Consider the following 15,047-nt stretch of genomic DNA (forward strand, 5'->3'; position numbering starts at 1 on the left):
CCAGAACATCGTTACCATGGTTACGGTAACCACCGCTGGCCCTGTCACCATGGTGACCACTGGGGTCAAATCGGTGGATGAGGAACCCTGTATTACTCTCATCAGAGAGAGAGAGAGAGACAGAGAGAGAGAGAGACAGAGAGAGAGAGAGAGACAGAGAGAGAGACAGAGAGGGGAGAGAGAGACAGAGAGGGGAGAGAGACAGAGAGAGAGAGAGAGAGAGAGAGAGAGAGAGAGAGAGAGACAGAGAGAGAGACAGAGAGAGAGACAGAGAGAGACAGAGAGAGACAGAGAGAGACAGAGAGAGAGAGAGAGACAGAGAGAGAGAGAGAGAGAGAGAGAGGGGAGAGAGAGAGGGGAGAGAGACAGAGAGAGAGAGACAGAGAGAGACAGAGACAGAGAGAGACAGAGAATTGTCTCTCTCTGTCTATTATATAAGTCTATATAAGTTAGTTATAGTTTAAAAAAATTATATTTGTTACATTACATTCGACTATTGACTGTTACCATTTTATTGTTACTATTTTTATATTTAATTTTGTATTATTATTTACTGCCATTCTATATTATTATTTGTCATTGTTTATAATTTTATTACAATGTATATTGTATACATTGTTGCTTTGGCAATATTGACACAATGTTTTTCATGCCAATAAAGCAGCTTGAATTTGAGAGAGAGAGAGAGAGACAGAGAGACAGAGAGACAGAGAGAGAGAGACAGAGAGAGAGAGACAGAGAGAGACAGAGAGAGAGAGAGAGAGAGAGAGAGAGAGAGAGAGAGAGAGAGAGAGAGAGAGAGAGAGAGAGAGAGGGAGAGGGAGAGAGAGAGAGAGAGAGACCACTTTATATTATTAAATCGTTTGGGGAGGGAGCATGTAAGTGATGTTATGATATTGTATAATGATGGTAATGATGTATTTGGTTCACATATACATTGAGTGTACAAAACATTAGGAACACCTGCTCTTTCCATAACATAGGCTATGATCCCTTGTTGATGTCAATTGTTAAATCCACTTCAATCAGTGTAGATGAAGGGGAGGAGACGGGTTAAAGAAGGATTTTTAAGCCTTGAGACAATTGAGACACGGATTGTGTACGTGTGCCATTCAGAGGGTGAATGGGCAGGACAAAAGATTTAAGTGCCTTTGGACAAACTCTGTGTTTGTGTGTCCTCACAGTTACATGAGATGTTGTTTAATCTTAATTCTTAAAGGTACTTTTGCTGTTTGCTTGAGTAATTGGAGATGGGAGTTCCACGCGATCATGGCTCTGTATAATACTGTGCGTTGCCGTGAATTCATTTTGGACATGGGGACTGTGAAAAGACCCCTGATCACATGTCTGGTGGGGTATTTACATTTACATTTAAGTCATTTAGCAGACGCTCTTATCCAGAGCGACTTACAAATTGGTGCATTCACCTTATGATATCCAGTGGAACAACCACTTTACAATAGTGCATCTAGCTCTTTTAAGGGGGGGGGGTTAGAAGGATTACTTTATCCTATCCTAGGTATTCCTTAAAGAGGTGGGGTTTCAGGTGTCTCCGGAAGGTGGTGATTGACTCCGCTGACCTGGCGTCGTGAGGGAGTTTGTTCCACCATTGGGGTGCCAGAGCAGCGAACAGTTTTGACTGGGCTGAGCGGGAACTGTACTTCCTCAGAGGTAGGGAGGCGAGCAGGCCAGAGGTGGATGAACGCAGTGCCCTTGTTTGGGTGTAGGGCCTGATCAGAGCCTGAAGGTACGGAGGTGCCGTTCCCCTCACAGCTCCGTAGGCAAGCACCATGGTCTTGTAGCGGATGCGAGCTTCAACTGGAAGCCAGTGGAGAGAGCGGAGGAGCGGGGTGACGTGAGAGAACTTGGGAAAGTTGAACACCAGACGGGCTGCGGCGTTCTGGATGAGTTGTAGGGGTTTAATGGCACAGGCAGGGAGCCCAGCCAACAGCGAGTTGCAGTAATCCAGACGGGAGATGACAAGTGCCTGGATTAGGACCTGCGCCGCTTCCTGCGTGAGGCAGGGTCGTACTCTGCGAATGTTGTAGAGCATGAACCTACAGGAACGGGTCACCGCCTTGATGTTAGTTGAGAACGACAGGGTGTTGTCCAGGATCACGCCAAGGTTCTTAGCACTCTGGGAGGAGGACACAATGGAGTTGTCAACCGTGATGGCGAGATCATGGAACGGGCAGTCCTTCCCCGGGAGGAAGAGCAGCTCCGTCTTGCCGAGGTTCAGCTTGAGGTGGTGATCCGTCATCCACACTGATATGTCTGCCAGACATGCAGAGATGCGATTCACCACCTATGTATATGGGTATGTATGGGTGTCTGAAGAGACCCCTGATCACATGTCTTGTGGGGTATGTATGGGTGTCTGAAGAGACCCCTGATCACATGTCTTGTGGGGTATGTATGGGTGTCTGAAGAGACCCCTGATCACATGTCTTGTGGGGTATGTATGGGTGTCTGAAGAGACCCCTGGTGACATGTCTTGTGGGGTATGTATGGGTGTCTGAAGAGGCCCCTGGTGGCATGTCTTGTGGGGTATGTATGGGTGTCTGAAGAGACCCCTGATCACATGTCTGGTGGGGTATGTATGGGTGTCTGAAGAGACCCCCGATGACATGTCTTGTGGGGTATGTATGGGTGTCTGAAGAGACCACCGATGACATGTCTTGTGGGGTATGTATGGGCGTCTGAAGAGACCCCTGGTGACATGTCTTGTGGGGTATGTATGGGTGTCTGAAGAGACCCCCGATGACATGTCTTGTGGGGTATGTATGGGTGTCTGAAGAGACCCCTGGTGACATGTCTTGTGGGGTATGTATGGGTGTCTGAAGAGACCCCTGGTGACATGTCTTGTGGGGTATGTATGGGTGTCTGAAGAGGCCCCCGGTGGCATGTCTTGTGGGGTATGTATGGGTGTCTGAAGAGACCCCTGATCACATGTCTTGTGGGGTATGTATGGGTGTCTGAAGAGACCCCCGATGACATGTCTTGTGGGGTATGTATGGGTGTCTGAAGAGACCCCTGGTGACATGTCTTGTGGGGTATGTATGGGTGTCTGAAGAGGCCCATGGTGGCATGTCTTGTGGGGTATGTATGGGTGTCTGAAGAGACCCCTGATCACATGTCTTGTGGGGTATGTATGGGTGTCTGAAGAGACCCCCGATGACATATCTTGTGGGGTATGTATGGGTGTCTGAAGAGACCCCCGATGACATGTCTTGTGGGGTATGTATGGGTGTCTGAAGATACCCCTGGTGACATGTCTTGTGGGGTATGTATGGGTGTCTGAAGAGGCCCCTGGTGGCATGTCTTGTGGGGTATGTATGGGTGTCTGAAGAGACCCCTGATCACATGTCTTGTGGGGTATGTATGGGTGTCTGAAGAGACCCCCGATGACATGTCTTGTGGGGTATGTATGGGTGTCTGAAGAGACCCCCGGTGACATGTCTTGTGGGGTATGTATGGGTGTCTGAAGAGACCCCCGGTGACATGTCTTGTGGGGTATGTATGGGTGTCTGAAGAGACCCCTGGTGACATGTCTTGTGGGGTATGTATGGGTGTCTGAAGAGCCCCCAGGTGACATGTCTTGTGGGGTATGTATGGGTGTCTGAAGATACCCCTGGTGACATGTCTTGTGGGGTATGTATGGGTGTCTGAAGAGGCCCCTGGTGGCATGTCTTGTGGGGTATGTATGGGTGTCTGAAGAGACCCCTGATCACATGTCTTGTGGGGTATGTATGGGTGTCTGAAGAGACCCCCAATGACATGTCTTGTGGGGTATGTATGGGTGTCTGAAGAGACCCCTGGTGACATGTCTTGTGGGGTATGTATGGGTGTCTGAAGAGGCCCCTGGTGGCATGTCTTGTGGGGTATGTATGGGTGTCTGAAGAGACCCCTGATCACATGTCTTGTGGGGTATGTATGGGTGTCTGAAGAGACCCCCGATGACATGTCTTGTGGGGTATGTATGGGTGTCTGAAGAGACCCCTGGTGACATGTCTTGTGGGGTATGTATGGGTGTCTGAAGAGGCCCCTGGTGGCATGTCTTGTGGGGTATGTATGGGTGTCTGAAGAGACCCCTGATCACATGTCTTGTGGGGTATGTATGGGTGTCTGAAGAGCCCCCAGGTGACATGTCTTGTGGGGTATGTATGGGTGTCTGAAGAGACCCCTGGTGACATGTCTTGTGGGGTATGTATGGGTGTCTGAAGAGACCCCCGATGACATGTCTTGTGGGGTATGTATGGGTGTCTGAAGAGACCCCTGGTGACATGTCTTGTGGGGTATGTATGGGTGTCTGAAGAGGCCCCTGGTGGCATGTCTTGTGGGGTATGTATGGGTGTCTGAAGAGACCCCTGATCACATGTCTTGTGGGGTATGTATGGGTGTCTGAAGAGACCCCCGATGACATGTCTTGTGGGGTATGTATAGGTGTCTGAAGAGACCCCTGGTGACATGTCTTGTGGGGTATATATGGGTGTCTGAGTTGAATATGATTTTATTATACAGACAATCTGGAATTTCAATCACAGTAATATTTCTAATAAAAACTAGAAGAGAAGCAGTTAGTCTCTCTTCAACCCTCAACCAGGAAAGACTGGCCTGCATGTTGCTGATGTTAGTTCTGTATGTGTAGTTAAGGACAAGGCGTGCTGCTCTCTTTGCTGCACTTGACCATATCCTCTAGTCTAGTCCATATTACCGGACAGGACCAGAGCCTAGTACAGTGTGTGTACAGCCTCATTATTGTTATTTTATTGTGTTCCTTTTATTTTTTTATTTCATTTATTTAGTAAATATTTTCTTAACTCTTTTCTTAACTTCATTATATTGGTTAAGGGCTTGTAAAGTAAGCATTTCATGGTAAGGTTGTATTCTGTTGTATTCAGTGCAAAATTTTATTTGATTTGAAAATACAGCTCCAACTATCATCTTTTTATCCTATTATTTTAACCAATCATCAGTCATCTGAGTCAGAGCAGTACAAGTTTATTAAGAACAGGCAGCAAACTGATTGGGCGGCTGTTAGACAGCAAATGGTGCTTTACTGTTGTTAGGCAGTGGAATTATTTTAGCTTCCTTCCACGCCTGTGGACGGACGGACGGACGGACACCTTTAGGCTTTGGTTAACGACATGGCAAATAGGGGTGGTAATACAGTCTGCTACTATTCTCAATAGTTTCCCATCAAGGTTGTCTATACCTGGTGGTAATACAGTCTGCTACCATTCTCAATAGTTTTCCATCTAGGTTGTCTATACCTGGTGGTAATACAGTCTGCTACCATTCTCAATAGTTTCCCATCTAGGTTGTCTTTACCTGGTGGTAATACAGTCTGCTACCATTCTCAATAGTTTTCCATCTAGGTTGTCTATACCTGGTGGTAATACAGTCTGCTACCATTCTCAATAGTTTCCCATCTAGGTTGTCTATACCTGGTGGTAATACAGTCTGCTACCATTCTCAATAGTTTCCCATCTAGGTTGTCTTTACCTGGTGGTAATACAGTCTGCTACCATTCTCAATAGTTTCCCATCCAGGTTGTCTATACCTGGTGGTAATACAGTCTGCTACCATTCTCAATAGTTTCCCATCTAGGTTGTCTTTACCTGGTGGTAATACAGTCTGCTACCATTCTCAATAGTTTCCCATCTAGGTTGTCTATACCTGGTGGTAATACAGTCTGCTACCATTCTCAATAGTTTCCCATCTAGGTTGTCTTTACCTGGTGGTAATACAGTCTGCTACCATTCTCAATAGTTTCCCATCTAGGTTGTCTATACCTGGTGGTAATACAGTCTGCTACCATTCTCAATAGTTTCCCATCTAGGTTGTCTATACCTGGTGGCTCATCATTACTGACGGAAAGCAGTAGATTTTCCACCTCTCCCACACTAACTTGACCAAATTCAAAACAGCTGTCACACCCTGTTTTGTTTCACCTGTCTTTGTGATTGTCTCCACCCACCTCCAGGTGTCACTTGTTTCCTCATTAGTCCCTTGGTATTTATTCCGGTGTTCCCTGTTTGTCTGTTGCCGGGTTTGTCTTGTCAAGTCAACCAGTGTGGTTTTCCATGCAGCTGCTTTTTCTTATCTCTCGTTTGCTAGTCCTCCCGGTTTTGACCCCTTGCCTGCCTTGACTCTGAACCCGCCTGCCTGACCATACTGCCTGCCCTGACCTCGAGCCTGCCTGGCCATACTGCCTGTCCTGACCTCGAGCCTGCCTGCCACTCTGTACCTCCTGGACTCTGACCTTGTTTATGATCTTTTGCCTGTCCACAGCCATTCTCTTGCCTACCCCTTGGATTATAATAAATATCAGAGACTCGAACCCATCTGCCTCCCGTGTCTGCATCTGGGTCTCGCCCTGTGCCCTTATAAACAGCGACCTTTCCCTTTCATTATTTGATATTTGATGATTCACTTTTCAATGTTGTCATTTCACTTCTGAGTTGTTTGACTTTACTAGCGAAATAGTCATTGAAATGATTGGCAATATCGAAAGATTTTGTTATAAATAACCCATCAATTTCAATGAACGATGGAGATGAATTGGGGTTTTCTGCTCATGATATCATTTAAGATACTCAAGTCTTTTTCCATTGTGTTTTATGTCATTATCTCTGTTTGGACATTTTTTGTTAAGTTTAGTCACAAAATGTCTCAATTTAGTGTGTCAACCAATCAGCTGAGCAGCCTTTGAACCATAACATTGTTCTATTCGTCATCAAGCCAGACGGCTCTAACGGTTCACAGTTCATTTATTAACAGGTGCTTTCTTGTCAACAATTAGCAGGAATATTTCTACAAATACTTCCAGTGCTGCATCTGGATGCACTTCCTCACACACATCACATCAAATCTTTAACAAGAGTCCTGAGAAAACATTTAGTATGATCTCTTATGAATTCATTTAGGACTAACATTTGGCACTTTGGTTTTCCTTGTTATTGCCACAATGTTCTGGTCACTACAGCCAATGGGAACTGATATTGCTGAGCAAAGCTCTGCAGCCTTAGTGAAGATATGATCAATACAAGTGGATGTCACAGATCCAACACCAGTTGGTTGAGTGATAACCTGGGTTATATTACAGCCATTAGTCACAGTTAGAAGCTTCCTGTTGAGAAGACAGCTAGTTGCTGACCAGCCAATGGTCAGGTCACCCAGAAAATAGAGACCTCTCTGTTAACATCACATACACACTATCAAGCATTGCAAACATATTATTCAAATACTGACTGTTAGCATTTGGTGGCCTATAGCAGCACCCCAAAATAAGAGGCTTTTTATGAGGCAGGTGAACCTGCAGCAACATTTGACATGAGATCCTCTCTATGTGTTACAGGAATATGGTTCTGGACATATACAGCAACACCTCCCCCATGGGCATTCCTGTCTTTTCTGTAGATGTTATATCCTTGTATCGCTACTGCTGTATCATCAAAGGAATTATCTAAGTGAGTTTCAGAGATGGCTAATATGTGAATGCTATCCGTTGTTAGCAAGTTATTGATTTCATGAACCTTATTTATAAGACTACATATTTATTTATTTTTTATTTAACCTTTATTTAACTAGGCAAGTCAGTTAAGAACAAATTCTTATTTACAATGACGGCCTACCAAAAGACAAAAGGCCTCCTGCGGGGACGGGGGCTGGGATTAAAAATAAAACATGTAGAAAATATAAGTACAGGACAAAACACACATCACGACAAGAGAGACAACTCAACACTACATAAAGAGAGACCTAAGACAACAACATTGCAAGGCAGCAACACATGACAACACAGCATGGTAGCAACACAACATAACAACAACATGGTAGCAACACAACATGGTAGAAACACAACATGGTAACAACACTACATAAAGAGAGACCTAAAGACAACAACATAGCAAGGCAGCAACACATGACAACACAGCATGGTAGCAACACAACACGACAACAACATGGTAGCAACACAGCATGGTAGCAACACAACACGGTAACAACACTACATAAAGAAAGACCTAAGACAACAACATAGCAAGGCAGCAACACATGACAACACAGCATGGTAGCAACACAACACGACAACAACATGGTAGCAGCACAAAACATGGTACAAACATTATTGGGCACAGACAACAGCACAAAGGTCAAGAAGATAGAGACAACAATACATCACTCAGAGCAGCCACAACTGTCAGTAAGAGTGTTGGTGATTCAGTCTTCGAATGAAGGGATGGAGATAAAACTGTCCAGTTTGAGTGTTTGTTGCAGCTCGTTCCAGTGGCTAGCTTCAGCGAACTGAAAAGAGGAGCGACCCAGGGATGTGTGTGCTTTGGGGACCTTTAACAGAATGTGACTGGCAGAACGGGTGTTGTATATGAGCTATTCGTAGCCCTTTCCTGGGTATCTTATCGGAGATAGACATAATATGTAAAAGAGCAAACAAAGCAAAAGAAAAAACAACATTCAGCAGTCCATTAATCAGTTGGTGTGTGTGTGTGTGTGTGTGTGTGTGTGTGTGTGTGTGTGTGTGTGTGTGTGTGTGTGTGTGTGTGTGTGTGTGTGTGTGTGTGTGTGTGTGTGTGTGTGTGTGTGTGTGTGTGTGTGTGTGTGTGTGTGTGTGTGTGTGTGTGTGTGTGTGTGTGTGTGTGTGTGTGTGTGCTGCAGGGTTGATGCTACTAACCTACAGGCTTGGCACTCTCATCCCTTCCAGCCTTTTTGGAGGGAGGGTGGACAATGAGCCTTTCATAGCAGATATAAGCAATGTCCCCACGCGCTCTGGTAGCTTTCATGGGTGGGATCAGTTCTTTCCTCTTTCACACACAGCTTCAGGATAGTCCTCATTGAGGAAGACATTCCTCTTAAGTTCTTGGCTCTCTCCAGAGCAGTCATCTTGTCCTTGAACCTCAGGAACCTGACCACAATCGGCCTGGGTCTATCTCCTGGGCTGGTTACTGGTTTTCCAGACGTGTGGGCGTGGCTCCACCTCAGTCTTCCTATGATCCACCTGCAGCTTCTCTCTGATCCTCACTTTCTCCTCCGTCCAGGTTTCATGTGGAGACTCTGGCATGCCATCCATGTGGAGACTCTGGCATGCCATCCATGTGGAGACTCTGGCATGCCATCCATGTGGAGACTCTGGCATGCCATCCATGTGGAGACTCTGGCATCCCATCCATGTGGAGACTCTGGCATCCCATCCATGTGGAGACTCTGGCATCCCATCCATGTGGAGACTCTGGCATGCCATCCATGTGGAGACTCTGGCATCCCATCCATGTGGAGACTCTGGTATGCCATCCATGTGGAGACTCTGGCATGCCATCCATGTGGAGACTCTGGCATTCCATCCATGTGGAGACTCTGCCATGCCATCCATGTGGAGACTCTGGCATGCCATCCATGTGGAGACTCTGGCATGCCATCCATGTGGAGACTCTGGTATGTCATCCATGTGGAGACTCTGGCATCCCATCCATGTGGAGACTCTGGCATGTCATCCATGTGGAGACTCTGGCATCCCATCCATGTGGAGACTCTGGCATCCCATCCATGTGGAGACTCTGGCATCCCATCCATGTGGAGACTCTGGCATGCCATCCATGTGGAGACTCTGGCATGCCATCCATGTGGAGACTCTGGTATGCCATCCATGTGGAGACTCTGGCATGCCATCCACGTGGAGACTCTGGCATGCCATCCATGTGGAGACTCTGGCATGCCATCCATGTGGAGACTCTGGCATGTCATCCATGTGGAGACTCTGGCATGCCATCCATGTGGAGACTCTGGCATGCCATCCATGTGGAGACTCTGGCATGCCATCCATGTGGAGACTCTGGCATGCCATCCATGTGGAGACTCTGGCATGCCATCCATGTGGAGACTCTGGCATGTCATCCATGTGGAGACTCTGGCATGCCATCCATGTGGAGACTCTGGCATGCCATCCATGTGGAGACTCTGGCATGCCATCCATGTGGAGACTCTGGCATGCCATCCACAACAATGTTATTCCTCCTGGTTTTGTTTCATATTTTTTTGGTTACTACATGATTCCATATGTGTTATTTCATAGATGTAACCGATGTTTTCCCTTCTATCTGTAATAATGATTCACACACGGTGCTGATGTCATCTCGCGTGGACTGTTTATCATCTTGCTGCAACTCTCTTTCATCCAACTTTTCCTGGGAGAACTGCAACCTGTGTGTGTGTGTTTGTTTGTGTTTGTTTGTGTTTGTTCGTGGAGAACTGCACACTGTGTGTGTGTGTTTGTTTGTGTTTGTGTGTGTGTTGGCCCCTCAGGTATGAGATGTACAGACAGGTCATGGGGCCTGACCCCAGCCATGCTGGTAACAAGTATGCCCGAGGCATACTAATACACACACACACACACACACACAGCCCCACCCCCCACACCTAGAGACCCCTGTGGTCACCATGGCAACCCTGGGAGGAGGAGGGGGAAGGGTTGATGATGACTCACCAGACTGACTGACTGAGTAGGAGCTAACCTAGGAGGAGGAGAGAGAAACAAAGACAGAGAAACTGAGGGAGAGAGAGAGAGAGAGAGACAAAAGCAGAGAAACAGAGAGAGAGAGAGAGACAAAAGCAGAGAAACAGAGAGAGAGAGAGTGGGATAAATAGAGAGAAAGAGAGAGACACAAAGGCAGAGCGAGAGACATACAGTAGAGAGGGGATGAGAGAGAGAGGGATGGGGGTGAGAGACAGAGAGGGATGGAGGATCAGGGTATGAGAGAGAGAGAGAGAGAGAGAGAAGGATGGGGGATCAGGGAATGAGAGAGGGAGGGATCAGCGGATGAGCGAGGGATCAGGGGATGATAGAGGGAGGGATCAGTGGATGACAAAAAAATGCAGAAAAAAAATGTTTTGCCTGCGCTGAAGATGTCTGCTGAAGATGTCCGCTGAAGATGTCCGCTGAAGATGTCCGCTGAAGATGTCTGCTGAAGATGTCTGCTGAAGATGTCCGCTGAAGATGTCCGCTGAAGATGTCCGCTGAAGATGTCCGCTGAAGATGTCTGCTGTCAGTCGGCTAATACAGGACTAGTAAAGGCCCAGTGAACTACTTTTGTGAAAAAATGTCAACTAAATATATTTGAGTGTTTACCAGCATTTGTAACTTGAGTCTGATAATTAGCTGTACATAACAGTTCATCTGATAATAAAAACACTTGATATATATTTTCCAGTTTCTTGAAGTACTTAGCAAATGCAACTTATTTCTCTGTGAAAACTGAAATGGTCTTTTCATTTGACTAGATGCTCTTAAACAGAGCAACTGGATACATTTTTGTACCAGCCCCCCCCTGCGGGAATCGAACCCACAACCCTAGCATTGCAAGCACTATGCTCTACCAACTGAGCCACATCATCACATCATATCACCATAAACCACTTGATGTACTTGATGTCTCAATGTACTCAATTACTGTATTGCGCATTGTCTTATCTCCATGGTGGTAGAAAGTCTACAGGTACAAACCTACACTGAACAAAAATATAAACGCAACATGTAAAGTGTTGGTCCCATGTTTCATGAGCTGAAATAAAAGATCCCAGACATGTTCCATACTGCACAAAAAAAAAGCTTATTTCTCCTCAATTTTGTGCATACATATGTTTACATCCCTGTTAGTCAGCATTTGTCCTTTGCCAAGATAATCCATCCACCTGACAAGTGTGGCATATCATGAAGCTGATTAAACAGCATGATCATTACACAGGTGCACCTTCTGCTGGGGACAATGAAAGGCCACTCTAAAATTTGCTGTTTTGTCTCACAACACAAACCCACAAATGTCTCAAGTTTTGAGGGAGTGTGCAATTGGCATGCTGACTGCAGGAATGTCCACCAGAGCTGATGCCAGATAATTGAATGTTCATTTCTCTACCATAAGCCGACTCCAACGCCGTTTTAGAGAATTAGATTAGGGCCTAATGGATTTATTTTAATTGACTGATATCCTTATATGAACTGTAACTCAGTAAAATCTTTGAAATTGTTGCATGTTGCGTTTTTATTTTTGCTCAGTGTACATGACCAGCCAATGTACAATACAGTAATGTACATTTACATTGAGTGGTTTGTAAGGATGGTAAATGAATACTGCACAAAAAGTGGCTGTTTTCCATGTTATTTGACCCTCCCCCCAAATATTTAATTTGATGTGGATGTTTTGTGTCTGCACATAACTTTGCACCTTTTGATGTACATGTTAGAGGACAGGGTTTTCTTCTTTCTGGATTCCATTAGAATGACAACTCTTACAATTCCAACTATTGAATAATGCAAAATACTGTTCTTAATTAATTAAAAGTGGAGACGCTGAATTTTTCTTGTCGCCCGAGGTACAGACGTCTATATCAGTCCGCTAATACTAGTAAAGGCCCAGTGCACTACTTTTGTGCCCAATTTTTTTACCTCATTTTTTAAATGTATATATTTATTTTATTCAGATTGTTCATGAGTTGCCGCAGCACCCTCAGCCCCCCTACTTCCCGTGGCTATGCCTCTCCGGTTCTATGCTGGTCACGGTGAAGGCGATCCCGTTTGAAGGCCCCAGAGCTACCTGCGCAGATAGCAGCCGGTGCACGACCAGGAGCTGTAGCGGGAGTGCGTCGAGTAGCAATTGCGGCATAATTAGCAGAAGCACGTGCTGCAGACCGTCACCGGCGGACACCGGCTGACATGCCTCCTCCGGGAAACCAGTGAACATCTCATGCCTCTGTCCTCCTTCCAAACCAGACCGGACCGGTGTCTCATGGGAGTCAACTGCTGTGGAACTGTGGGGAGCTAGACAAAAGAGTGAGGCTTCCAAGAACCCCCCTCCCTGTCTTTTCGTCCTCCCCTACTCTTCCTTTTCTCTTGCCCTCTTTTCAGCCGGTGGGCTATACAGACCTTCGACCTCATCCTCCCCTCCTTTTCTCCTGCTCTGTGACCTGGACGGGCAGAGCAGTGACGAAGCACAATCCAGGCTGACGCTTCGAACCCTCCGACAGCGTCGTTGCGCAAAATAGTACGCAGCCTCATCTGTATATGAATGCAACAACAGTTCAACGTTCACCTTCTGCTACCATTTCTGTCAAGCCGTCTACAGCATACAGTTTTACAGTTTGACACATACGTTCCATAAATCCAACCTATGCACCACCCAGAACGCACTGCAACTGCCTCTGCAACGTAATGCTGCAAGGCAAACGCAACGTTTCATTGGAAATGAATGTAATTCTGATGTACCAAAATGCAATGACACTGTAGGTGTGATTGAAGCGTAAGTGGTGGTATTGACATGTGGGGGGGGGGGGTTGGATGACATCATCTAGCCTTATTCTCAACCTGTTTACAACCTGTTTCTCACAGACAAACAGACAAATCCCCAAATAGGGCCTTTTATTAGGCCACTGACTTTCTGACAAGGGGATTAGGGAATAGAAAGGTATTACTGGCTGGCTACTGAATACAAAGGCTACCTCTCCCTCACAGAAAAATCTACGGTGTACATTTAACTTGGAAAGTGTAAAATGTACACTATTAATAGGACTGGCCCACCCCTCAGAGCCTGGTTCCTCTCTAGGTTTCTTCCTAGGTTCCTGCCTTTCTAGGGAATTTCTCCTAGTCACCGTGCTTCTACATCTGCATTGCTTGTGGTTTTAGGCTGGGTTTCTGTACAGCACTTTGAGATATCAGCTGATGTAAAAAAGGGCTTTATAAATACATTTGATTTGATTTAATATGAGTCCCACTGTACTGGTGTTACAGATTTAACTCTGTTGCAGTGTTCCCCACTCTCTTAAAGTGTTCAAATGAACTCAATTGTGGTGTTTGCATAGCTCTACTGTAGAGTAATACGCAACACTTACAGTGTAGAACATAACACTTGATTAGGAGTAAACTGGACTCACTTTTCTTGGTGTTGACGCAGTTTTGACTGTTTTCTGTAAAACAGAATATCAACTCCCTTGTCGTCTATTTGCTACATTTGAAGTGATATGTTAACTTTTTCACAAAAGCTTGAAACTTGGTACACGTGTATAGTTTGTGGACCTGAACATTTTCAGATATGAAGCCATCGCAAGAACGCCTCTTGGTAGACGTGGTGCCCATTTTGCTATTCCGCCATAACCGGTCATATCTGCTGAACCAAACACGATAGCACAGAAAAGGTGATGTCTACACATATGTTTTGATGATCAATCATTACAATGGTGCCCTGTACAACATCAGAAACCCACAAACAGATGATTATTTAATGGTGGATTGCCATGATAAGCTATGGAAAGAAATCCAATGAAATTCCCAACTCTGAGAATATTTAAACTTTTTTCTGAGGTCTTGGCAGATTTCTTTTGATTTTCCCATGATGTCAAGCAAAGAAGCACTGAGTTTGAAGGTAGGCCTTGAAATACATCCACAGGTACACCTCCAATTGACTCAAATTATGTCATTAGGCCTATCAGAAGCTTCTAAAGCCATGACATCATTTTCTGGAATTTTCCAAGCTGTTTAAAGGAACAGGCAACTTAGTGTATGTAAACTTCTGACCCACTGGAATTGTGATACAGTGAAATAATCTGTCTGTAAACAATTGTTGGAAAAATGACTTGTGTCATGCACAAAGTAGATGTCCGACTTGCCAAAACTCTAATTTGTTAACAAGAAATTTGTAGAGTGGGTGAAAAACGAGTTTTAATGACTCCAATCTAAGTGTATGTAAACATCCGACTTACACTGTATATTAGACTGAGCTATTTCAAGAATCAAGTATTTAAATAAATATATTCAATGTTTAAAAACAGTGTAATTAAAACACAATGTACAGTAGAATAAATATTAGAATGAGATATGTGGAGAATACAGTATTTAAATACACAGTATAAACACCATGGCAAAATGGAGAGAATTGCAGGAAATTAGCTTCTGGACCAGAGTCCAAATATATAAGTATGTGAAAAGTATAAACAGTATGTGAATAGTGTGTATATACAGTATATGAATAGTGTATATAGACAGTATG

Source organism: Salvelinus alpinus, chromosome 29, assembly GCF_045679555.1.
Source record: "Salvelinus alpinus chromosome 29, SLU_Salpinus.1, whole genome shotgun sequence".
In the NCBI taxonomy this organism is placed as follows: Eukaryota; Metazoa; Chordata; class Actinopteri; order Salmoniformes; family Salmonidae; genus Salvelinus; species Salvelinus alpinus.